The 24095-nt window shown below is 47.4% G+C and overlaps 1 protein-coding gene across 2 annotated transcripts in view; it reads left to right on the forward strand.

Annotated features, from left to right (window-relative positions):
• Positions 1-24095, forward strand: part of tiam2a (TIAM Rac1 associated GEF 2a) — a 68205-nt gene that overhangs the window by 976 nt on the left and 43134 nt on the right. Inside the window, exons 1-2 of one of the 2 annotated variants that reach the window (XM_072698754.1) lie at positions 11469-11635; positions 18486-18611. The gene's annotated coding sequence lies outside the window, so the exon portion shown is untranslated. Of the gene's footprint in view, positions 1-11468; positions 11636-18485; positions 18612-24095 lie in introns of those variants that run through there. The other variant, XM_072698755.1, reaches the window with a different exon arrangement.

The raw sequence follows: 24095 nt of genomic DNA on the forward strand, positions 1-24095 counted from the left end.
CGCTCGCCCTTAGCCGCCGTCTCCGTCACGTCCCACGAAGCGCTCACCCTTAGCCTCCGTCTCCGTCACGTCCCACGAAGCGCTCGCCCTTAGCCGCCGTCTCCGTCACGTCCAACGAAGCGCTCGCCCTTAGCCGCCGTCTCCGTCACGTCCCACGAAGCGCTCGCCCTTAGCCTCCGTCTCCGTCACGTCCCACGAAGCGCTCGCCCTTAGCCTCCGTCTCCGTCACGTCCCACGAAGCGCTCGCCCTTAGCCGCCGTCTCCCAGAATCCATGCTGCATAGCCGCCACTCAGCCGCGACTGCCCAGATTAGAGTTTGCGGCCTGTCATGTCCTTTTTCGGCCCCGGTTTGGCTCTGTCCCAGTTTCTGCGGTGTGCTAGGCCTCCTCCGGTGCCGCCGTATGCTGCTCCTTCTTGGCTACATAAGGCATTTTTGGTTTCACATTTTTTTAACAGTGATAGAGGTTTTTTTTATGTTTGGGGAAAGAAATGAAAAAAATAAATGAGTTTAGACATTGGCAGCAAGTGACTTCACTTCCCACAGAAGTCTGGACGGCCCTGTGGTCGTAGCCTGTCGCCATCCGTCCCTTACTTACCCTCAATTGTTCCAAACTCACATGCCTTCTTGGAGACCTTCAGAAACATGTAAGGGAAACCCAAAGAGTAGCAGATCCTTATCTGCAGAGGCACTGCCTGACCTCTTGTTCGGTCTCCATCTGTTGTTTTTTCCATCCTCTGTTGTAGAATTTAATTTTATTTGTTAAACCAGAGATGCCTCAAAGACCAAACCTACATGTTCTTGTTTGAGTTTGAATCACGTTACACTGCTCAGTTCATTTTTCAGCATGATTTGCGTTGCACTTCCCAGCAATGTAGGTTGTTCAATAGTAAGGCTGGTGTTTACTATTACAGGCCCGGCTTCTCTGGCAGTAGCTTTTGTACTTTATCCCATAAAATTACATTTCAACATTTCAAGGCATTGCAGCCACAAACAATACATATATTACAGCCACATGAAATAAACAGTCCGCTACATTTGGAGAAAATCTCAGGAATTGTTTATGGTAATCTTTCATAATATACACCAGTCAACGAGACGTGTGCTGAATATCAGTGCCCCTCCTCGGGCCTGCAATATTATACGATTCTGTATTCGACGTTGGAGTTGTGTGGAGGAATGTTTCTGCAGACTCTTGAGGCAAATGTTCCCACCACAGGAAAATATTTTATTATCCTTTTCATTTCTCAGTGGACATGGACATTTTTAAAAATAGAATTGTATTTTTACATATTTTATGTATAACGTCCATAAAATATATTAACTACTCCTTTTATCTAATAACAGTAAATCTTTTTATCGCATTGTTTATAATTCCAGTCCATTGGCATTTTCTTTAAATGGGATTGTTTTTATATATTAAAAAAAAAAAAGTATGATCACAAATTAGTCATGCATTCCCACTGTCTAGCTTTCTTTGCTGTGTTTTGTTCGGTAGCTATAGGTACCGCAAAATGTTTTCGATTTCTGAGTCCGCTATAGCTATTACATGAAGTCGTACCCATACTTGGATGCCGGCCATGACATATGAAGGCAAACTGTCAGAGTCCTGTGGTGGGCCACAATGGAAAGACCCAAGAGTGATCTACTGTAGGAAAACATAATTCTGTACCAAGAATGGCAGGGGTAGTTCCGTTAGTACCCACAAGGGGTCAGTACAGTCGTAAGCTAAAGAGCCGGATGGCAGGGGACTGTATCTGAGGACACATGGAAATACACAGGAACCAATAGGCTGCGCTGGCTCACCTCATCTGCAGTGACTGCATTCACATTTACATATGGTAATAATTACACTAAAAGGCATAGTGAGACTGAATGCCTAACTTCTTAGTTATTGATGTGATGTTCCTGCTCGCAAGAAAAAAATGTGTAAACAAATTCCACTTGTTTACATGCATCACAGTATAAGGATTGTATGGGGTGTGATTTAGTGTGTATGTGTGTTTTTATGGGTTACAACTTTGTAAAACATGATATATGTTGTGGGGCACATCCATTCTTATGAGTTTTTTAAACAAATTTGTTGCGTTTTCATATACATATAAAATTTAAATATTGGAGCACTGTAGTGCTTATAGTGGTCCATGTTAATTTAACAAGTATTTTAGACTTAACCTATTCTAAACCTATTCTTAACCTATTCTAAACCTATTCTTCCTACTTGACATCTCTTTACCTTATTGCCCCTAATCTGACTTTTCTGTAGGTAGGTCAGGTGAGGATAACTGATAACCTCTCTGCTATTAGACAGGACACACATCAGAAACTGCAGAGACATGAAAGGGTGTCATTCAGATCATTAGCAAGCGCTATTTCTGCTGTTAAGACAAGAACACATGAAAAAGGGCATACAGGGAATTTTCATTATTCTTAAAAATGCAATGATCCTGTAAAACATAGAAGAATGAAGGTAAAATGCTACCCAAATATTAGAGGAGAAAAGACCTGTTCAGATTTAATCTTCATTATATGAACTTGTATCTTTATCTTTCTTCCAGTCTGTCGCAATTTACAGAATGAGAGCGTTTAGTCACCAAAACAAGGCCACCTGACGTATGCGGGATGTCAGTGAGCACTGACCTGGCAGTGGCACATTCATTCCTAGACACTTCTCTCTTCCAGAAAGAACCTTGTGATGCAAATAACACAACCATCTGTTGAGGCTTTTTGTGCAGCACGGAACAAAGGAGGGGGGCGTTGGTGGGTGTGCGGTGGGGGCGGGTGGGAGGGCGGAGATGGGAACGGCCCGCGCGACGCCTCCTCAGCAGGACGGCTGCCATTCCACATTGCTCACGTTTTCCTAGTTAATGGCACCTCTCCATTCCCAGCATCTGCATGTCCTCACTTACCGCTTGAATTCGGATGCTGAGGCGGTCCCCACGCCTCCTGTGTCCCTCGGGCCACGGTGATGCAGCAGCGGCTGTCTGTTTTATCGATCGGGGTGGGGGTGGCTGTTGCCATGGGATTCCACATCAATCCTCATCATCTCCAGTGTTTCCCTCTGAGGACTGGGTTGGGTTGGGTGGGGGGGGGGAGGAGGAGGAGGAGGAGGAGGAGGCCTGGTCTTAATAACACCTTCCTCTTCCCTAAGCCGCTCCTGTGCTTCCTCCCGCCAGGAAACAAAGCAGTCTGAGAGTGGGCCTCCATCTGCCTGGACCATGGCACACTGCTGCAATAAGAGAGCACAATGTTCCTGGGAGCCTTCCTCTCCCTAGCAACAAGCCATCAGTCTTTGGGCCTGTAAGGAGCTCTGAGCTATGCTGGAGGTGTTACAGGCGTGGCATGCATGTGGCAGCCTCCCGTTCGGGCTTTCTGCTGCTATTCCTCCTGGAAATAGCAGCGTGTGTGAGGAAACGCTGAAGGCTCCTCAGCATCAGCCCCCGTGTCACTGTGTCAGGCTGTCAAATCCAGGCCTTGGTGGGAGCACGAATGATCAGCAGGCTGGAGGTGGTACCGTTCTCCGCAAGGGCGGCCAAATATGCTCAGGGCCCGCCAGGTCAATCCCATCATCCTTTGTGTTTGTGGCGCATTTGCCCCAGAGCCGTAGAGCCCGGTGATTGACAGGCGTCATGTGGCGGACTCATGCCAGCCTGTGGGTCCTCCCCTTCTAAGCCCTAAGGGGCATCGTAGATTAGATTGGACGACGGAGTGTGAAATTGCATTGCGCACGAGGAGCATTTACACACACGGTCACAGCTTCATTCTGTCCAGATGGAGATTACAAACCACTGTGTTTAGCCCAGTTTATTCTGTAAGCGCTGACAGTGAGACTTAATGTAAAGTGCGTCCAGACAAACAGATGGGACCATTTGTCCCGCACTGCAGTGTTTTCGACGCTCTCAGTTAAATATCAGTTCTGCTTTATTCAGATTTAGCAGAAATGTATTCAAAATCAGCGTGCCTTTGTAAGTCTGTGCTGTGAAATGGGGAGTGGTCGTCCATTAGGGGTCAGTGTTGTGCTGTTGTCGCAGGCTGGGCTTCTTGCACCACAGAGAATCTGCAGCAGCGCGGCGTGGTGGATTTCCATTCCGCAGCTGCGCCGTCGTTCGATGTAAACAAAGCGTACATTTTCGAAAAGCAGCCGAGTTCAGATGAATGTTTGGCATCCCGCAAGAGCCTTTTTTTTTATAAAGAAAAATAAAAGACGCAACAAAATTTTCACTGGTGGTGCATCAGGAGGAGAAAACAGAGAGGAAAGAAAAAATGGTGGATATCGCAGGAATCCTGGCACAAAGCAGTGACCTCAGATAGCCAGACGTCTTTATCAGTCTGAGCGTTGAAGGATCCGGAACTTTCTGGTCAAGTGCAGGGAATGCGACTTGTAACTGGGAACAACGGGAGATGCAGGGAGGTGTGAGTCAGGTCCTTTGCTGCAGTGGGTTCATCTCAGTCCTGTGGGGGTGGTGGTGGCGGGGGGGGGGGTGCGTAATTATCTCTACAGTGGAGCTGAATGCAGAGGAGCTAGGCTTGGCACGAATGCGGCTTTTAGCACGTTTGCCGGACTGCTCTGTGGCCGCCCTGGAAGCAGCGGCCGTCTCTGTCGCCTGGGGGACCCATCCAAAGCTTCGCACACTGCAAATTAAGGCTGGCCAGAAGTTCAGGCTCGGCTGCAACTTCTGACGCCTCGAATCTCCAAAGGGAGACTGTCAGCGCACACAGCCAAACTGCTTACACGAGCTTCAAAACAAAATAATAGCAACCTGGACGTAATCGAATGGCAGACAGTGGAGGAAGTTACACAATAAGGGGAGGATTCAAATACCCCTCCCTAGCAACAAGACGGTGGACTGATCTGAAAATCGGATGGGGAGAGTCGGGCGGAGCTGGCTGGCTTTGCAGGCCCTCGGAGCGAGCGTGCTTGTTGAGTGGTGCTCTGTGCAGCTTGTTGTGAAGACAGTATTGTTAACTGAAGGAGGCTATTGGCAGCAGGAGCAGAGTCACTACCAATAGAATGGGAACTACACCAACAGACAGAATACTATACACGCCTCTCTCAGTGCAAAGCCGGACCCAGTACCACCCCCCCGCCTTTTTTAATTTTATTACTCACTAAAGGTTCTCCGTTACCTAATTTCTGACCAAAGAAATGCAGCCTGTGCAGGAAAAATCGCTGAACATGTAACTTCCAGTCATTTGCGTAGCACCTCACAGCAGTGTGCCCTGGAAGAATAGCTGGATGGTGGGGCCGTTAGCAGATATGTCTAGCCAGGGTCAAGTATCCAGCTACTGGTCAGAGATCGGAGGTCGTCGTCAAGTTGGGAAGGATGGCTAATCTGCAGTGGCACCTAGTGATTGGGTAGGAGGACCAGAGGGATCAAGATTAGGGAGGAGCATGACGATGGGAAGCGTGGGCATCTCTGAGACGCGGTGGTGTCATTCCAGGGCGAGGGTTGGTGAATCTGGTTTGGGTGTCTGTGAGACCTGGAGGTTGCAAGAAGGTGTTGAGTAAGAATGTGGGAGCTCAGCGCTGCGAAGCAAAACGGCAGTCTTAGTAGTTAAAGGTGACGTTCAGTTAATGTGGCCAAAGGACATTAAGATGATGATGGAGTGGTGTTCAGGAAGGACAGGAGCTCTGCCTGCTGCGGCCTGCACTGGCCGCCTGGTCATCCTAAGCTTGGCCATCCCTTCTGGCCGTAGACTTGATGACAGAAGAAAAGTTCACACGAGTGCTGAATAAGTCCCAGAGCCCAAAATGTCACACCTGGACCTGGTAATTGGGACCAGCACTGGCTATTTCCCAGCACCCAGAACACAACTGGAATCCTCTCCTTCCTCACAACTTGCCAGCTGAACTATTTCAACCTGACCCCGCTGAAAATGTAGTGACTCGCCTTTAGATTTGCTCACGTTACCGAAACCAAAAACGCTCGTCATTAGATACACACAACAGCAAGCTGTGAAAGTTCTGGGTTGTCGAACAGCAGCGAAATCGAATTTCCCCCATCAGTGTGTTTCCAGCAGCCTGTCTGATGTCTGTCATAAAGCCCCAGACCAGCTTTCCATTCCCATCTCTTCAGGAAGTCGAAGAATCATATCAGCATAACTCCAAAAAGAACAGAGCCTGAAACCACCGCCTTTCACGCCGTGCTTCTACATCGTTTGATTTTTTTGCTTTGCCACTGTGGCTCGCTCAGAATCTTGAAACACGGCATCAGCTGGAGGTGTGGGTCGGGCTTTGTGCCCTGCGAACCGGGCCGGCTCCAAATCACAGATCAGACCTAGGCTTCGGCCGGTGATGGCTACCTGTCCTGCAGATAGCGGGTCCTCAGACGTGCTAATGATGAGTTAACGTTCCAAATGGGCAAATCGCAAACACCGCCTGAGGGCCCTCGCCGGGCGAAGCCCAATCGTGGCGGCTCAATCTGGCCCGTGTTTAATGTCAATATTGTTTGTGATGGTCTTCCCTGCCTTGCCAGTGTGGATTAAATATTAATGAACATGCATATATCAGACCTACAGGCAGCCTGCTCCCCAGCGTCTGTCCCGGCTGCTCTAAATGTGAAAAATAATTGTGTTTTCCTCTTTATCAGTCTGGGCGATTCATTTCCATTCGCAATGAGATTAAGGTTGGACGTGTTTGCCGTTGTCATTAAACCAGGCCTGGATACGGGTGTCCTCTCATCCGAGAAGGAAAACTCCTTTCCAGTTTAATTCCCACGCAACTCTCAGAGGAGTGGGGGCATTAAATCCCGGTTAGGCTGACATCTGTGACAAGCTTCTACTCCCCCCCCCCCCCTTCACACCCCACCTCAGCTGTGTCCTGACAGAGAACGGGTGTCAGGAAGCGGACACGAGATGTCAGAAGTGCCCCGGTCTGAAGAGGTGAGGTCAGGGAGTCAGGCCTGTGTCACTTAACGGGCACGAGCAGCTTCCACATTGGCGTGATTCAGCATCTTGTGGGCCCAGCGGCCATCTCCCATTTGGACTTGACAGCAGCCTCTTGGCTTTTGAGAACGGAAGATGGGAGAGAGAGAGAGAGAGAGAGAGTGTGACTTCTCAGTAAGACTGAGACAATGGAATTCCCAGCGACTGGGTGCTGGAGCGGTGAGGATTTATGAGCAGGAGGGTCCTGCTGGACACAAGCCAGGAAGGTGGCCCCAGTGAGCGCAGCGGTCTGGAGACAGAAACCCATGCATGAGTAAACAGGCTACAGCACGAGCCCCTCCCACTCACCCCCCCCTAAGGTGATGATGGAAATGAGAAACCTGGCGTGCGCGCTCCCGAGAGCCCGCTCCGACAAACAGGATGGAGAAGCGTTTCAGGGCCCGGGGCGTGAAGGACTGCAACGAAGCAGCTTTATGAGGATGGACAGCAGCAAGGGCAAGGAACAGGGCCGATGTCCTTTCCTATTCCGATGTCCTGAGGCATCGCTAGAAATTCTGGGGCCCCTGACAAAATATGACCTCCCCCCCCCATTATACAATTTTATTATTGTACATATTCAAGGGTCCCTGTGAAGTACTGGCCCCCGTGAATCTGCTAGGGTCTTATCCATGCTCCTGTCAACAGATCCTTCTCGCATCCCCCCCCCCCCAAATCCTGACTCCTAAGCACTGGCAAGGTGTCTCATGCCACCCTACCGCTCAACGCACCCCCCCCCCTCAGCCGCCTTCATGTCCAGCCTCAGTCATACACACACAGGCCCCCTCCCCCTTCACCTTGAGAGCCCCCATCTGTCAGACGTCCCTCTCTGTCCTCGAGTTCGATGCTGTGACCGGCCACCGGTGAGCGGCGGACTCCCGCGTTTCGCCAGAATGACGGTCCCCGCAGGAATCGCTCGACAATTAACCATAATGAAATGTGCCGAGGTCAGGCTCTCGCTCGCAGCTTCGCCGGTGCGTTCGGGCTGCGAGGCCTGCCAGGGCTAGAATCTGAAGCGTTCCATAGACATGGGCTCTTCTTGGCATCTTACATTTGTCTTGGTCGACACTTGTTGCCATGGCTTCCAGCGCCAGGGCCTGTAAACACACACAGGCGTGTCCCAGTGAAAACTACTGCACGAACGTGCTTAGTCACTTCTGCCTGTTACGGGGGTGACGTGAGACATGTGCACCGAACTGGTGCAACAAACACTATCACTCTGGGTTCTAATTTTATACCTTCATTTAAAATAACGGCACTGTTTTCCCTTAGGGAGTTACAGGGAACACCTGGAATTAATTAGGAAGATAAATTAGTGAGCCACACTGTTCATTTAGTTAGGTTTAGCACTTATTTGGTTTATTGACTTCATATTAGCATGAAAATGCAGCTTAGTGTGAATTCTGTTTAGTAACAGGATGGCATACCAGAAAACATCATAAAAACGATCTCATCTGTTTAATCATTACAGACAGAGTTTTACCAATAGTATGGTGAATGTAGTACGTTAGCCATTAAGGCCTACTGCAAATCTGTGTAAATGTTGGTTTTTTATATGGGTTACATAGTTTACTTAATACTCACATAAAGCTAGCCTCCATTTTTGAGTATGATGTAAACATACCGATAATTTAACAGTGAGAAAGTGAAAGGAAGCCTTTAGATTGTTTATAAACTTTTTCTTTTCATATTACTGAAATTATATTCTAGACAAGTTCTGGCAAGCTGCTGGTCAAAATTGTAAACTGCATTTTTTTTTTTTTTGCCGAAATCAAATACTTTATATTAGGCCCTTGACATTATTACCATCCATAGTCGTAGCTTAAATATCATGAAATGTCTCAAATGACCAATAAGGATTCTGAATGTGGAAACGCCAGCCAATGGAGCCCACTGCGCGCACGTGGACGGTATCCATTTCACGGCCACACATCGAGCTGACCGTTATCCTACACATTTTCTTTTTCCATTTCTGTGCATTTCTGGACCTACCGCTACTAGAGAGGGGACCATAGGCTCATAAAACCAGCAATGTTCTCCAAGTGGTAACACAAAAAGAAAAAATGCGGTCAAACTGTTTTCCTGGAACTAGACCAAACCACATTGGGCTGAATAGTAGTACGGCTTTCAAACCAGAAGATCTCTAACCATGTTCTGGTGATGGTTCAGTGACTGGTCTCATGTATTTGTTTAAACGACGACCACTGAGTAATGTCACTTACTAGTAGTCTGGACAAGAGCCAACGCATGTTGGATTTTAGGTCCTTTTTTTTACAGTATAAGACATTCCTCTGTGCAAATAAACCCAGTTCTGCAAAAAATATAAACGCATTACACTTTGATTAGAGAGAAAGACGAATGTTAGATTGCTATTTCATTATGAGACACTCATGAACTAAAAGCATTAAGACTGGAGAGTGACTCACATACTGTGTATCAGTGAGTGTACTGTTCTATATTTTTCCCCAGGGTCCTAGACAGAAACAGATATTCTCTGTTCTGCTGAGCTGTCGTGTCTGAGAAAGTCAGGCTGGATGCCGCTCAGCATCCAGGGTGCAAAGTGGCTCCCAGAATCACTCAGGTGTCGCGGTGACAAACATTCGCCTTTACAAACAGCCTTATATTTGCATTCAGTGTGCAGCCATTAAGGTGGAAACAATGAGTCACTTATTCATTTTTGTGCTTCTGAAATTCTTTTTTTAGCTGCACATGTTTACAGAGCCTGTAGATACAGGAGACAGAATGAAACAGGCTGCAGTTATGATGGAGTGTTAAGATATCGGCCAGCTGATGCATGAGATTAATACTTGGCTTGTTACTGCCATGTTGACTCAGAGCAAGCCTGTCGGTTGGGGGGGGGTTGACTCTGAAAGTTTGCCCTCAGGCGTCACAGATGAGGGGGGGACGCCGATCTGCCCCAGGGCCCCCGTTGGTTAGCACAGGGGTCTGCGCCACGAATGGCTGTGATGTGCCCTATTACAGGCCATATGACAAATTACCGTGCCCTATTACTGGGGCAAAATGAGGCTACGAATGCGGCGGGCAGCAGAGAACCTTAATAGCATGATCATACTGTACAATGACTGCCAGGGAGCTTTGGGGGTTGTAGGGGGTGGGGGTGTCTGTCTAGCCACAATTACCATGACGACCCTATTAGCGTAGCTATTATGGCAGATTAATCCATTGGCACAATGCAAAACCCTGGAGTAGCTCCAAGGGCACTGTCAAGTCATTTGGTGGTGCCTTTAAGCAGGGGGATTGACAGCCACTGGTGAAACAGTCCCAGTGTCACGGGGCATGCTGGCCCATTAGCTGTCCCTGCCATGACCACGGCGGCATCACGTCAGGCAGTGTGGTTGGGGGAGGGGTCGGGATATTTGTCATCGTCAGTTAAAAATAACTGAAACCAGACATGCACCCCCTACTGGTAACCAAACCATAACCGGACAGAGACTACAATCAGCGGTGTACTCCGGTAAACTATTCTCTGCGATTATGATGAGAAGTAAGATTTGTGTTTTAGTAGAATGTATACATAAAATGTACTTATTTTATGTATTAATTTTTGGCAGTAGTAAATGACTCCCTAGACAGGAAGAGTAAGGAATATAATACTGTATATAATACTGAAGCAATAATATGTTATTGTGATGTATAACATATAACGACGTCTAGGATCATAAAATTCCCGTTACCGCTATGTAAGTTAAAAGACAAAACAAGAAAACTCGCTAGATAAACATCTTTTACACACATGGTCACCATTTTGTAAAAATTACAAGATTGTGATGAGGTTCAGCGTCAGGACGCCAGTCTAGTTGTTTTTGTCTGTTCGTGGTTAACAAAAAAATGTATTTGCTACTTTGTAATGTTTATGCCCTCGTTTGGAAATCATGGGACGCATTTTAAGCTTGTCTGCAATAATACTACTACCAATAATAATAATAATAAATAATGTCTCAATAGTTTTGTACGACAAGTAAACGCTTTTTTCATTTAATAGATCCCTGCTCTTATTTTTAGTTTAAGACCCACACAGTGTCACTAAGCACTGAAGTCTCAGTTCAGCGGTAATGAGCAATGATCTTGTGCCCTATTTTGATTCTGAAGCTGCTTATTGCTTTGAGGCTTTCTTAAAGTCAGACAAACTCATCCCTCCACCCTATATTGTGAAATATATCTGCCCACGTTCTCAATAAACTATTCTGAACAACACCAGCCTTGAATGCTTTTGTTTAGCCGAGAGAGGGTCACGGCTATGCTATAAATCTTATAAATCTAAATGGAAATTCAGTACCGAATCCGCTGTAGAAATTCAGTGTGTCTAAACCGTGACTAGTCCGCCGTAACTATTCTAAACTCTAATGCATTACCCATTATAATATATAGTGCAATGGACTATACATTGCAATATAATAATACAATGATAATATGTTGCATATTCTAATATTATGCGCATTGCTAACAGACTGGCCGGCGGCACTGGGTCTGTCACACGGAGGTGTGGTTTGGGCTCAGCCTTGGGTGTCCGTCGGGCGGAGGCGTGGTCTTCAGATCACCCTCGGCTGGGCTGGACCTGCTGCACAGTACGGAGACTTGGAAGTTTAGAAGAGTTTACAGCAAAGTGACTTTTAGAGGCGGTCGGGCATGCACGACTTCGTACTTTTTTAGTACTGTTCTCCGGCGTATTACAGTTTGAGGATAGTTAGGAATCTGGTAAGTTTGATTTGCACCTTTTCCCCCCCGAGTTTGATCGCAGGAAAACCGGGAATCGTCGTGCTTTTCAATATCAGACCAATGGGAGACAAAGCAATGATACGCGCTTGGCCGATCACTGGTACCTCGGCTGTTTACTTCTGGTCAGAAGCTGTTAATGTGTCGCGATTCATTTGCAGTTTACCGTAATGGAGTTAAAGGGAAATTTGCTCTGAGTTTTGCTGTTTACTATCAGGACCGACCTATGTTTTTAGTGCTAGTGCGAGTCGGTCTTTTTTTTTCTTTCTTTGGAAGGTAACGTTAGCCTATACGTTGCTACTCTTGTCAAGCATCATTAGCAATTAGAAAAGTTTCATTTTTAATATTTGACTACACGTGAAAGTTGCTGCAATCGAACCGGATTCTTGTTGATTCAGTGAATATTGAGTGGTTTTCTTACCATATCGTGTCTGACTAGATTTGTCAACTTTCCCCACCCCCTCTACAACGTGCCACTTTGTTTAAAACGTGGCAAGTCACAATAATACTTAATGTGCGATATACTTTGTAGCTTGTTAACAGTACAAAATACAGTTTACGTTGTAGTATTCTATGATCACTTATTATTTTTAAGCCGTTTATATTATTGAATGGGTGTAGTTTAGTATCCAGGCTTATTTGTGGGACATCTCAGCGTGCCGGATCTTCATCAGCCTAGTTTATTATTTATTGGAAAATAAATAGACGTGTGGAACTATTTATAAATGGCACAAGCTTGTGACGGTTATACACCGAAAAAGGACACGGTTACTGAGAAATATTTGACTATGGGTCTCTTTGACTCTTGTTTGAGGTATTTTGCTAAAGTTTCTCCGCGATTCTTTGTCCGACTGAAAACTATGGGCTCGTATCTACAGTGAGGACCCTTTGTGGCAGTTTTAGGTACCGTGTTGTCGCCAAATTCACCCAAAATGTGAACTTCTTGTTTATCTACACTTCGGAACGCCGTGTCCTTTTAGTTCTTAAGGAATTGCCACGATTCCCGTTACGGGACGAAAACAGATGAGTTTTTATTTCCAGAACATGACGCCCATCGTCCTCCGTAAAAATCCCGTCGTGGTGCCCAAGGTGCGGGCAAATTATCCTTTAACTTTCGCGGAAAACACGTTAAGAATTCAATAAGCCCATGTAGTCTTGGAACTATATGAAAGGTTGAAAAGTATAGAAAGAGGTGTGGATGAACAATCTCAGTTTACTTTAATTTGCGGCAAATATTATTACCGTTGTTTGGTTACATGTGGAGACCTGTGAAGTGAGTAATAGTAAAGACATTTGTCTACCAGAGACTCCCTGAACGAGGGAAAGTTGTCTGACCACTATTAAGACTCCTTTAGACGTTTTATACCGGGGGGGGGGGGGGGGGGGTAGAGTTATTGTTTGCCCGGTCCCTAACACGGCGTATAGACTGCACGCTGATTGCATGCGCAGCTGGAATCAGCCCCCCGGTGCGCTAAATGCTGCCTGCCGGAGAGGGGGGGGGAACTTAAGCCACCCTAGAGATTATACCCGCTATATCACGTTTCGTTCACAATTCAGCGAAATCTGCGACCATCTGTGGAGAGTTGCTCTGAAAGCCGCAGTCTTTCCCCATAATTGGACTTGAGGCAGGTCTCATTACATATATGAAACTATAACGCAGTAAGCAGGTAAATCCTTCACGTACGTCGTAAGCCATTGTGACAGTGGGGTAACTTTCTTAGCAGCTATAAAATGCACAGGACGGAGACGCATCGTGTGTTTATCATTTAACAGAAATGACTGCCATATTAAACACGTGGGACCTTGACTGGCAGTTAATGCGCGGCATTAATCACAGCACAGGGGGGGAATCTGAATAGAAACGATAAGTTCCCGTGCTGGAAAAACATCTGTTGTTACCTCTGTAGGGCCATAAACGGGGTATTTTTAATGAAGCAAAACTTGTTGTGTCTTCAAATGAGGGGAGAAAATGACTTAAATCTGGGACAGCTGTTGCTTTCGGTTCCCACCTTTTTGTGTCTCATAATTTCGCAGTGCCAGTTCTTCGGTCTTCATAAATCTGACAACGCGCGGATAATTTGCTGAAACGTCAAACGTAAAATATTCGACTGCAGTGTTATGTTTATGATTAGTTTTAAATACTGCGGGTGTAAATTTAGCGTCCTAAATAGAAACATCAGATTGTAGGCAAAGTTATGGGATTGTTGTTGAAGTGATTGTACCGCGTGAGGTGGTCAAATCACGCGAAGAGGACTAAATGTCACTTGTTTTATTGGGGTGGGGGCGTATCTTGGTATGATGTTGGTCCCCAGTATTACTCACGGTCGTGTTTTGGGCCAAGGGGGATTAAAGTTAACTCTGTTTACCTTTATATCAATTTGTTCACTCAATCGCTTGAGTTGGATACCAACCAGCAAATACACTTTCGTGGGCCCGTTGACCTCTTTTCTCTAAGAAATATGCGGCACTTCAGTGATGTTGGTATTTTGAGGGGATGCCTCCCCCCAGGGCTCTGTGCCCTCTTCCCCACTGTGTTGAAGTGATTTACTTCCCTAACGGGGGCGTGGAGTTCGGACAGGAGGCTCTGAGGTCCATAGCGGGGTGCTCTGGAGAGGTCTGGGCGTGCGGTTTCATGCAAGGCCCCCTGCGCTAAAACTAATAAGTGTCCCAGTGCAAGACCGACCCCTTCCTGACTCCTGTTGGTTCGCTGTTCTTTGCATGAATCTCCCTTATTAACTGCTGTGTAATCTTTGGCTGCATCTCCACAAAAGGATGTCCTGCTTGAATGGAATTGCTTGCTTTATGGAACTGGGACAGCACAGCATTTGTCGTATTTAGTCCTATCAGTCAGCGGGGGGGACACTCATGGGTTGATTACGGCTTGGGCCCACTGGGCTTGGGGACTTAAAGGGGACACAAGCGATGTCCTCGACCTTGTGAAGGCAGTCCGTGGCCATTTTTAGATTAAGACATCTTATACCTATGGCACTGCCAGTCATTTAATGAGGCCCAGGGCTGTTTTAGATGCTATACTGGTTTTGGCCAGCTGTGGTTCTTGGGGCCACTTGAGTTGCCTGGGGGGACGTGGCTTGAGCCCTGTCCCCCATTTCTGAATGCATTCAGCGTTCAGTTTTGGCTGAATTTCTCTAGCCACTATGTAGTGCTAGTCATTAGAGCTTCACGAATTGGTACATTTGTTAGCTCAAAATGTGGGTTTTGGGTACCTTGTCCCATATTCGCAGAAATAGTCTGTGACCATTTCAAATTAAATCTTCCGTGGGGAGGGTGGGGCTGGAAAGGTTTGTGCTCAGGACCCCGTGATTTTTTACTCCCTCTATGAATGTAGTGTAATTGTTTATGACCTGTCAGTGTCCTTTCTAGCAAGTATAAGGCTGAGCATGTAGTTTACACTGGAAAGCTGAGGAATGCATCGCGCTATGAGGCATTTACATCCTTAGTCTCATTCATAAATGAGATGAGCTCCATTGGGCAGTGGCATATGTGAGCTGCAGTGACTGGGTGTGACCTTTCGGCCGTCTGCGGTACGGCTGCCTCCTGCTCGCCGCAGGTGTGGTTTAATATCCGGGAACTCGTCTGGAATAGGTGGTGCTTTCTGGGATGTTTTGTGAGGCTACAGAACATCACCGGGGAGAGTTTGTGGTTCTTGGCTTGCAGGTGTTTTGGTTCTGGTTCTGGGTCTCTGAGTCGGCCCCATGGGTGCTCTTTGGCTCTTTTGTATTGCTGTAAGAGGAGTAAAATGCGTCAAATACATTTAGATCATTTTGGGTTTCTCCTTTAACTGTGGGGGTGCAGAATTTGCACTTGATTTTGAGGTTTCTACATGCTTTTCCTGGAATAACCATGTGGCAGTTCTCCTCACATGACCCCGGATGCCGCTGGATGTTACTATTTTCTTCCAACTGACTTACCAGTCACTTCTGATATGTCCTGGTGCCAGTGGGCTACACTGATACAGCATATCTTGGCTGGTGAATTGAACAGATTGGCAGATGCAGCACCATTTACTTTGGAAAATTTACATTCTTCTGAAGATTAGGATTTGTAAAGGTTCAGTCAGATCACTTTACCTCCAGTTCAGATATAATCATATGGTGTCTCCCAGGTCTCATGTGCTTAACCCGTCCTGGTAGTAAGGTGGGGGGGGGGGGTGCATGTCCTGTGTGATTAAGTTTCCCTTTGTGTATTCTGTCCTTGAGCAAGACCCCTGATGGCCTGAATAGAGAGGCCCAATCTGCTGGTTGAGGGTTTCTTTTGTCGTGACAAACTTTCATGCTAAGCTTGCGCCATCATGTCACGCTGGTGAGGATCGTTCGCTCGAAAAAACTTTGCCTACATGTTGATGTGAAAAGGTAGAAAAGAGGAGAGTCGTATGGCTGTTCTTGGCTGGAAGCAGCCCCCAAGCCCCCAGTCGTTAATTCTCAAGCACCATCAGGAAACTTGAATCTTTCAGTCTCCTTATATGCGTTTTTCTCCATATAAGGACACCTGCTTGTGATTTATCTGCCGTAGGTAATATCAGTGCTCGTCACATTCCTTAAAGCAAGACGGGGGCCCCTTTCTCCACGCTGTGCTTTTCGTAGAATTGCTTTTTAAGAAGGAAAATGTGTCCAAAGTGTGTCTCTTGGGACCTGAGTATGTAAATTGAACAGGTAGCTAAACATAGTGCCGTCGTTTTTGAACTTTATTGCTGGGTTGTATGTGCTTCCCTTTGATGCCATAAGAAAAGCGTTGTCGTTTTGAAATTGAGCTTTTCTATAAAAAGCAGGTGAGCTCAGCCCAGTGTTGAAGAACTTCCTGGGCAGGAAGTCGCTGTTGGCGCTGGGGCGGGCGCATGACTGGCACGAGACGCATCCCCTTGGCCGGCACCCCGCTGTCTGTGGGGACGGGCTCCGCGCCTGGGTGGTGCCACTCGTTCTCTGCCCTCAGATTTCAGAAAGGGGCCTGATGTATGTCTCCGCGGCTCCTGTTGGAGCCTGTCTGCAGTAGACCTACTGTCCAGCATGTGGTAACTCTCTGGAGCACAAAGAGCATTTTGAGTGTTTGTGGTTATGTGTGTGGTTTTGATGAATGCGCACGTGTGCGTGTGTCCCCACCCCAGACCCTGCCCCCACCTGCTGTAATAAATGACTCTCATTAATTATGGGGATTCTTCCTCCGTCCGACAGATGTGGTGGTCCCTCTTTACGGGCAGTCAGAAAAGCCTGCAGAAAAATAATTGACAGCTCAGAAAGATTAATATCTTGCTGTGTCACTTTAGCTTGCGATTTTGAGAAGATGATGGACTGTGAAGGTGAAGGGCTTTTGTTTGAAGCGCTTTATTTATTAAATTAACAGGCAGACTGGTGATTATCTAGGCGGCGCACGGTTTGAATGGGGATGCTGGGTCTTACACGGGGGTGAAGCCGTGCATCTGTTGCTGTCCGCACAGTCAGGGGGTGAACATTCTCTCTGTAATCGGGCCGGGTTCACCGCCTTGAATGTCACCCGCCTTTCAAGGAATCATGGCAGATGGCCTCGCTTTTTGTTTGTGATTAATTCAGATTTTATTTATGTGATTCATCTTTGTCGACCTGTTACTCATCCTCAGTAGAATTAAGACTGCAGCCGCTGCACCCCCCCCCCCCCTCCTAAAATGTGCGTTTGATGGCTTGTTTGGCGGTAAGATTGCAAACGTTTCCCTCCACTGCGAAGGAGGTCAGTCTTCTGCAGTGGAGCGTAATGCCCCTGTTATATTGCAGTGGTGAATGTGCTTCACTTTGGCCTTTCATATCTGCTCTACACCAGTGTTTTCTCAGCCCAGTCCGTGTGCACCCCCAGACAGTCCACGTTTTTGCTCCCAGCCAATAATGCATGCTGAGTACCTGGTTCAGGTGTGTTGGGAGCTGGGAGGGAGCGAATATGTGGACTGTCTAGGAGTCCCTGTGGACTGGGTTGTGACACACTGCTGTAGATGATGGTGTACAGGCTGAAGGTGGCTGCCTGTGGTCGGTGCCTATGGCATTTTCCAATAGCGAGTATCTGTCTGTAAACCAGCGTGTTTGGTGTAGTCAGGAAGGTCTCATGCTTAAGAAAAACTGGATTAAACTTAAGGAGTCTGAGTCTGAGTGAGACTGATGAAATTGTTGTCCTGTATTACTGGACTGTCACTGTTGTCCATCACAGCAGAGAGAGTGATGCGGAAACGGCTCATTTTTAATGTAAACCGGTGGGACTACACACCCAGTGCAAGGTGGGCATGCTGTGCAGGGCCGGGGTGCTGCTTCTGTTCGCAGGGTGACTGACCTGTTGAACCGCGTCTAGCTGTGACTGCCGCACCGTGACTACCGCACCGTGACTGCATTCCCCTGCCGGGTCTGTGGTGCGACTTGCTCAGGTGGCTTCAGAGCCACAGCACCACTATCATGAAATGTGCCTTTATACATTAGTTAGTTCTTTGTTTTTTTTTGGTTTTTTTTTTTGCAAGTTTGTCTGCCTTTGGTCCATTTTTCGTTCCTTTTCTGTTAAAGTGCTTGTTGAAAAGCCCGAACCCAAAAAACAGCTAGAAGCTTCCCTATGTGTTGAGTTGGTGTTTTGCCAAATAAGTCCTTGGTTACAGTTTGGTGACGGTCAGAGTTTTTATGCTTGGATAGTGAAACCTGATGAGCTGTCTGCTCGATTTAACTAGCAGTCATGTTTCATTAACTGCAGGCCTGTTAAATTGTGTGAACTTTGTAATATCTGGTGCTTTTAGTATACAGTTTAGTCCATGTCAGAACATGCGAGTACAATTGCTTATATTTCTGTGGTATTTTTTCCTCCTTCTTGATTATAGATGTGGAAGCATTTCATCACAGTTGGGTGGAGTTCTTCTTCAAAGTCCAGACTCGCAGATGCATTTATTTTTTTAAAGCTCGTCTGAGCTGGAGGACCGAAGATCTCGCAGAACGCATGCCAGCAGGTAATTCCTATCTTGCAGATGAGCTGCTGTTGGACCATTCTTTTGTGTTTCTGCTTGGTTCTGTCATTGAAGTGTTGCTTCTGACGTAGTACAAGGAAGATATGATTCGTTCTGGAGTAGCCCAATGAAATGGAGAAATGGTGCATTTGGGAATGTCCCAGGCATGAAGCAAGATCTGTAGACCTGCTAGATGCCACCCAGGTCATGTGCTTCATTTGACAGGAATGCAGGTATAACATTTGAAATATGTGAATGTGATCCATTCACTTTCTAAACACTGAATCTGGTCAGTGTTTAAAAGGCTCTAGTTACTTCCTGCGATTTTCAGAGACAGGCTGTGTAACCTTTCAGAACAATGTCTTTTGCCCTTTCTTGGATACCGTGTTCTTGGTGATGAGGTGTGGCACTGGGGTCATTATGGGTGGTTCACTTCTTAACTGATTGCCTAAAGAAACAGCATTGTCTGCGTTGGTGATTCTTGAATCGATGACCTTTTTACATGATGATGGCTCAGAGGTATCAACTTTTCAGTGTATGTGGCCGCCTGTTTTGGAGCTTAGTCACCCAAATGTCATTAGAGCAACTTTTGGCTGATCCCACCTAATGCCATCCCAATGTCAGGAAGGATGTAAGTTTTCTCACCGCATTCGATCGACTTTGTGCCGCACTGGCCCTTTAAGAGCCCCGCACTGGCCCTTTAAGAGCCCCGCACTCTCCCGTGCATCCAGTTGTGAGCTGGAACAGCTGCGGAGTCAGGAACCCCCTCCGCTGATGTAGACGTGCTGCTGCCCCTGGGGGAATTGCCATAAGGACCCTCCTCTTCCACCCTCTGTACTCAACAGGCCCCCTTTGTTGGCTGGGCCAGACGTGCTTTTAGAGAGTGGGTAGATGTGGTTTTGCGAGGGAGGGGCGTGGTAGTACTGCAGTTGAGGCAGTGGCAGGGGGGCAGTCTAGATCATCAACTGTCGGGGTGGGGGGGGGTGGGATTGCAAATCTTCTGCTACATTCAGACAATTGTAGGCTGTCACTGGCGTTTTTAACAAGATTTGGGAGTGAAACAGGCTACAGCAACGCATTAACCGCATTCCGTCCCTGTGCCTCCAGAAGAGAGAAGCACGGGGGGTCTGTGTGTTCCTGTTCCACGTCGCCCCCTTACTGCTGCAGCCGGTACTGTGCTGGGAAATGCAGTTCTCATCAAGTGTGTAACTAGGACTAACAACACTGTGTATGCAAGAATGATCATCCTACCCCTGTCCATTTGCATTTAATTCTCATCTTTTTCTTGGTACTCGGTTTGATCCTCAAACTCATTCTCATGGCATGAAGCATATGATGGGTAGGGAATATCAGCTGTCCTCTTTGTTTTTGTGCATTTAAATATAGCCTGCTGCACAAGAAACAGCAATTTATTGGTGAACCCCCCGCCTGGTGACTGATGTGATCGGGTCACGTCAGCAGAAGGCTTGTAGATGGCTCTTCTCTCCAGTGGCTGCACTCATGCATGTTTTTGGTGAGCGTAGCTTTTTGTTAAAGGGGAAGCCATCTCGTTTTTAATTGGCCTGATTGACCAGTCATTTCTCTCCTTTTAAAATCTTGGTTTTCACCTTTTCGCCTCTCACTCCGTCTTCAGTCTAGCAAGCCCCTCTCTCCCTGATTTATTAAACTCAAGACTAGTAGAAACTGTTAGGATAACAGTTAAATAAGTGTCTTCCTTTGCAGTGAAGTGATTTTATATCCATAGTGGAGAAATTGCGAGGGTCTATAGTACCACTGCATTGTGGTCTGGCACCAGTCACTCTATAGTGCCACTGCATTGTGGTCTGGCACCAGTCACTCTATAGTGCCACTGCATTGTGGTCTGGCACCAGTCACAGTTAAGCCTCACTGGAAACTTGTCTCGTCCCTATTTGTTAGTGTTTTTTTTTTCTTTTCCAAAAGTACATCTTATTGCATCAGTGTTGCATTGCTTAGAATAATGGCTCTGCAGGCAGGCCAGTATATCATTCCTGCCACGGATTCCGTGTAAACAAATTGAAGGTTTAGTTTTTGTTTTCCTGTGATTCCGAGGCTCTGCCTGGTTTGTATGTGATGCTGTGCCCTTTGACCTTAGGAGACTCAAAGTCTCGACCATTTTGTCTGTGTGCGTGGTTGTTGATGTGAGTCAGTGATGTCAGTATCACTGGCTGACTTCCTCTGCTGTTTTCAGTGGATATTTTGATTTGTAGCTGAAATAAACTAGCTGTGGTTTGGCGGAACAGGTCTCCTGGCTGCCCCCATGCTGCCTGATGTGCAGACAGGGCGTCGTCGAGCCAACGGCTGCGCGGCGACAGGTAACTGCCAGGGATGTTTAACACCCCGCTGTGTGCGTCCGATTGCCTCCACCTGCTAATTTAGGGGGGGCCCTTCGGGGTAGAGTGCTGGCTCTGAGGCTTGGGATCTGTGCCAGCAATCGGAAGGTTGCTGGTTCAAGTCCCGTGAATGCCAGGAGTGATCCTACTCCATTGGACCCTTGAGCAAGACCCTTAACCTGCATTTGCTTTGTCCTGGGTGTGGCGTTAATCTACATCCAGCCCTATAAGGAGGGGAATATTTAGGGGTTGGTGGCAGGATTGGCACTCCAGCCATTGGAAAATACTCACGCTGTTCCATTCGGACTAGTGTGGTGCTGAGGTGTGACCTGCCGCACGGCTGGAAGGTCCTCACCCCGGAGATGGTTTTTTGTGTGGTGGGTGTGTGATCAGCACACACTCCTCACCTCTCTACAGCCCTGCACACACACTCTTCTTCCCAACTAAATAGTCAGACAATTTTTTTGGGGGGGGGGGGGGTGGCTGTTACCCTGGGCGTTATCTCTCCATTGTGCTGTTCGTTTCTCCTTTGCAGTGTTTTCATTACAAACACCTCCCACCTATAGTAAACACACAAAGGAACGTTTACTGACAAGCAGAGGGGGGAATTTCAAGTCCGGAAAATAAATATTAAAGATTTTGTTTCAACCAACCGTTTGAATACTATGTGAACGTGACTCTTTATACTCACCCAGTTGGCAATCGGTCTGGATTTTTAATTTCTGGACTTGAACTTTCCGCCTCTGCTGAGAAGACACACAAAGGTGGGGTGTACACACAACAGGCCTTCTAACCTTTTAATGCAGTGCTTCCCAGTCCGGTCCTTGGGGACCCACAGACAGTCCAGGTTTTTGTTCCCTCTCAGCTCCCTGCTTTAATGTGTTAAGCTTTTTTCTGATGTTTTTATATCCTCTGGAAGGATCAGTAGAAAAGACCTGATTGGGTTGTATTGGTAAAGCGCTCAGTTGTCTACAGGCAGCTTAAAGCATCCCCATCAGGAGTTGCAGATCTGGGGTCAGTGTTCCAGTTTGCTCACCAAGGTGTGATTCCAAGGGAGCAGGTTTTCCGTGTCCCTATTGAGGACGGCTAGCTAACACAGGGCCAGCTTGACACGCCCCCCCAGAAGCAGACACACCGGCAGCCCGAGGACGACTGTGATTGGCTGGTGGGATGAGGCCGGCGTGGCTGTGGCCGGCTTGGGCCTCAAACAGGCGCCCGTTCAGATACCAGCCTTTTATGTACGCCGCTGCTCAGCGTTTACACTCATTAGTGGCGTTCGCGTTCTGACGGGAGATAAATTGGCGCCCCTGTAGTTACAGCGAATGTTCGTTTTAAATGGTAGGCAGCTTTAATCCCAAAATCTATACAGTGCCAGTTTTTAATTGTAGAAAGAAATTACAGTGGGTTCAAATCTGCGATTGAAGTTGTGTACAACGACACCATTAACTATACTGATTTACGACGTTAGAGTACAATGCTGGCTGGGTGCTGAGAACACACCCCCCCACACTGGTTTATTCAGGGCCTCCACTCAGGGTGGCTGTAAGCACTGGGCTTTTCCTCTTCCTGCCTGTGTTTCCCGCTGTCCTGGGCTGTGAATGTTGTTCCACTCGGGCTCCCGTCTCTGCTTTGATCGCGGTGGCAGCATCCAGCAACAGGCCCAGACCTGGCATATGTCTCAACAAAACACACGGCCTAATTGTTAAACCATCCCTGTTTTGTGCTGTCCCCCCCATCCCCCATCACCCCCCCCCCCTCCGGTCTCTTGGCACCTCACCAAAACGTTCACACCTGCACATGTGCTTTATTATTTTTCTTGTTTGTTGTTCATTTCCATTTGCCTCTCCCACCAGGCTGCACAGATTTCCCTCAAATTTCCCTGTCAAATCCGTTCAGTGGCTTCACACCTAGTCCTAATGCAGGAGATTCACATTATTAACATTCGTGTGTCTGTGTCTCTGTGAGAGAGACCTTCTGACAGTAAAGACTGTGGCAGCATGCAGAACTGAGAGTTCATTGCTAAATTTCCTGTTCTGGGTCGTTTTATATTTTTGTTTTTGGGACATTACCGGGACGTACGTAAAACTATTTACCATAACCAGCTTGAATCCCCGACATTCCTTTGCCTTTACGGTCTTTTTAAATGGCCTTTGTTGCTGCGGGACCTGGCCCAGAGATAGTCGTAATGTTTGTTTTGAAGGGTGAGGTTTCCACAACCCCTAACCCTGAATTTATCACCTTCGCCGGCGTCTCCTCCCTCTGCTACCGCGTTTGACCCGGTATCTGCGAGCTGTCCTTTAGAATTGAGTGACCCCCCCTCCCCTTGGGCTGGAAACACTTGAGGCTGGTGTTGCTTGTGACCGTCGGCGGTGAAGTCGCCGTCCCACCTTTGGGGTGGGGGTGTGGCCAGTCGGCGTGGAACCTGTTCTTTCGTGACTGCGGGTCATTACGCTGTCATTGGGAGGGCAGCCCCCCTGGCCTCGCCTCTGGGGGCTCTGCATGGTTTGGAGGGCACTGCAGGCTGCAGACCTTTGTATGAATAAGCACTTGCCTTGAGATAGACCTACTCAGCACAATCCTGGCTCCTGGCTCCGTACCAGCACACGTCAGATGTCCTTGATCCCCCTTCCCGGCCACGACGAGCAGGTTAGAAATTTTTTCCTCGTAGCCCATGGAGCAGGAAGCAAGGCCCCCCTCTGCCGTACCCCCAGGAGCAGATCATTCACAGGCTTTCGTGCTTTCAGCCTCGGGGGGGGGAGCGGGGTTGGGTTGGGAAGCCCCACCCATCTCGCCCTGTTGAGTGTTCGCTTCCAGTATCTGACCATTTGTGGTGCAGGTTTCTGCAGACTGGGAGCCACAAGCTGCATTGATGTTCTGGAGATGCTACCATAAAGACTTTAACGGCCAGGTGGCATTTGCTGACCCTGCATTTGATCGTTTTTGTTTGTTTTGGCTCGTCTTTCGTTTTCCCAAAACTGCTTCACGCCCTCATTCAGTCTGCATTAAGATAAACGGCCTATAGACCTACTTGTTCCTTAAATCTTCCAACGACATTATAATCCGGATGCAAATGAAGAGATCAGAGCTTCAGGCAGTCATGCCTGAGCAAATTTGCACAGGTACTTGTCCAGTAGGT

Source organism: Paramormyrops kingsleyae, chromosome 14 (genome assembly GCF_048594095.1).
Source record: "Paramormyrops kingsleyae isolate MSU_618 chromosome 14, PKINGS_0.4, whole genome shotgun sequence".
In the NCBI taxonomy this organism is placed as follows: Eukaryota; Metazoa; Chordata; class Actinopteri; order Osteoglossiformes; family Mormyridae; genus Paramormyrops; species Paramormyrops kingsleyae.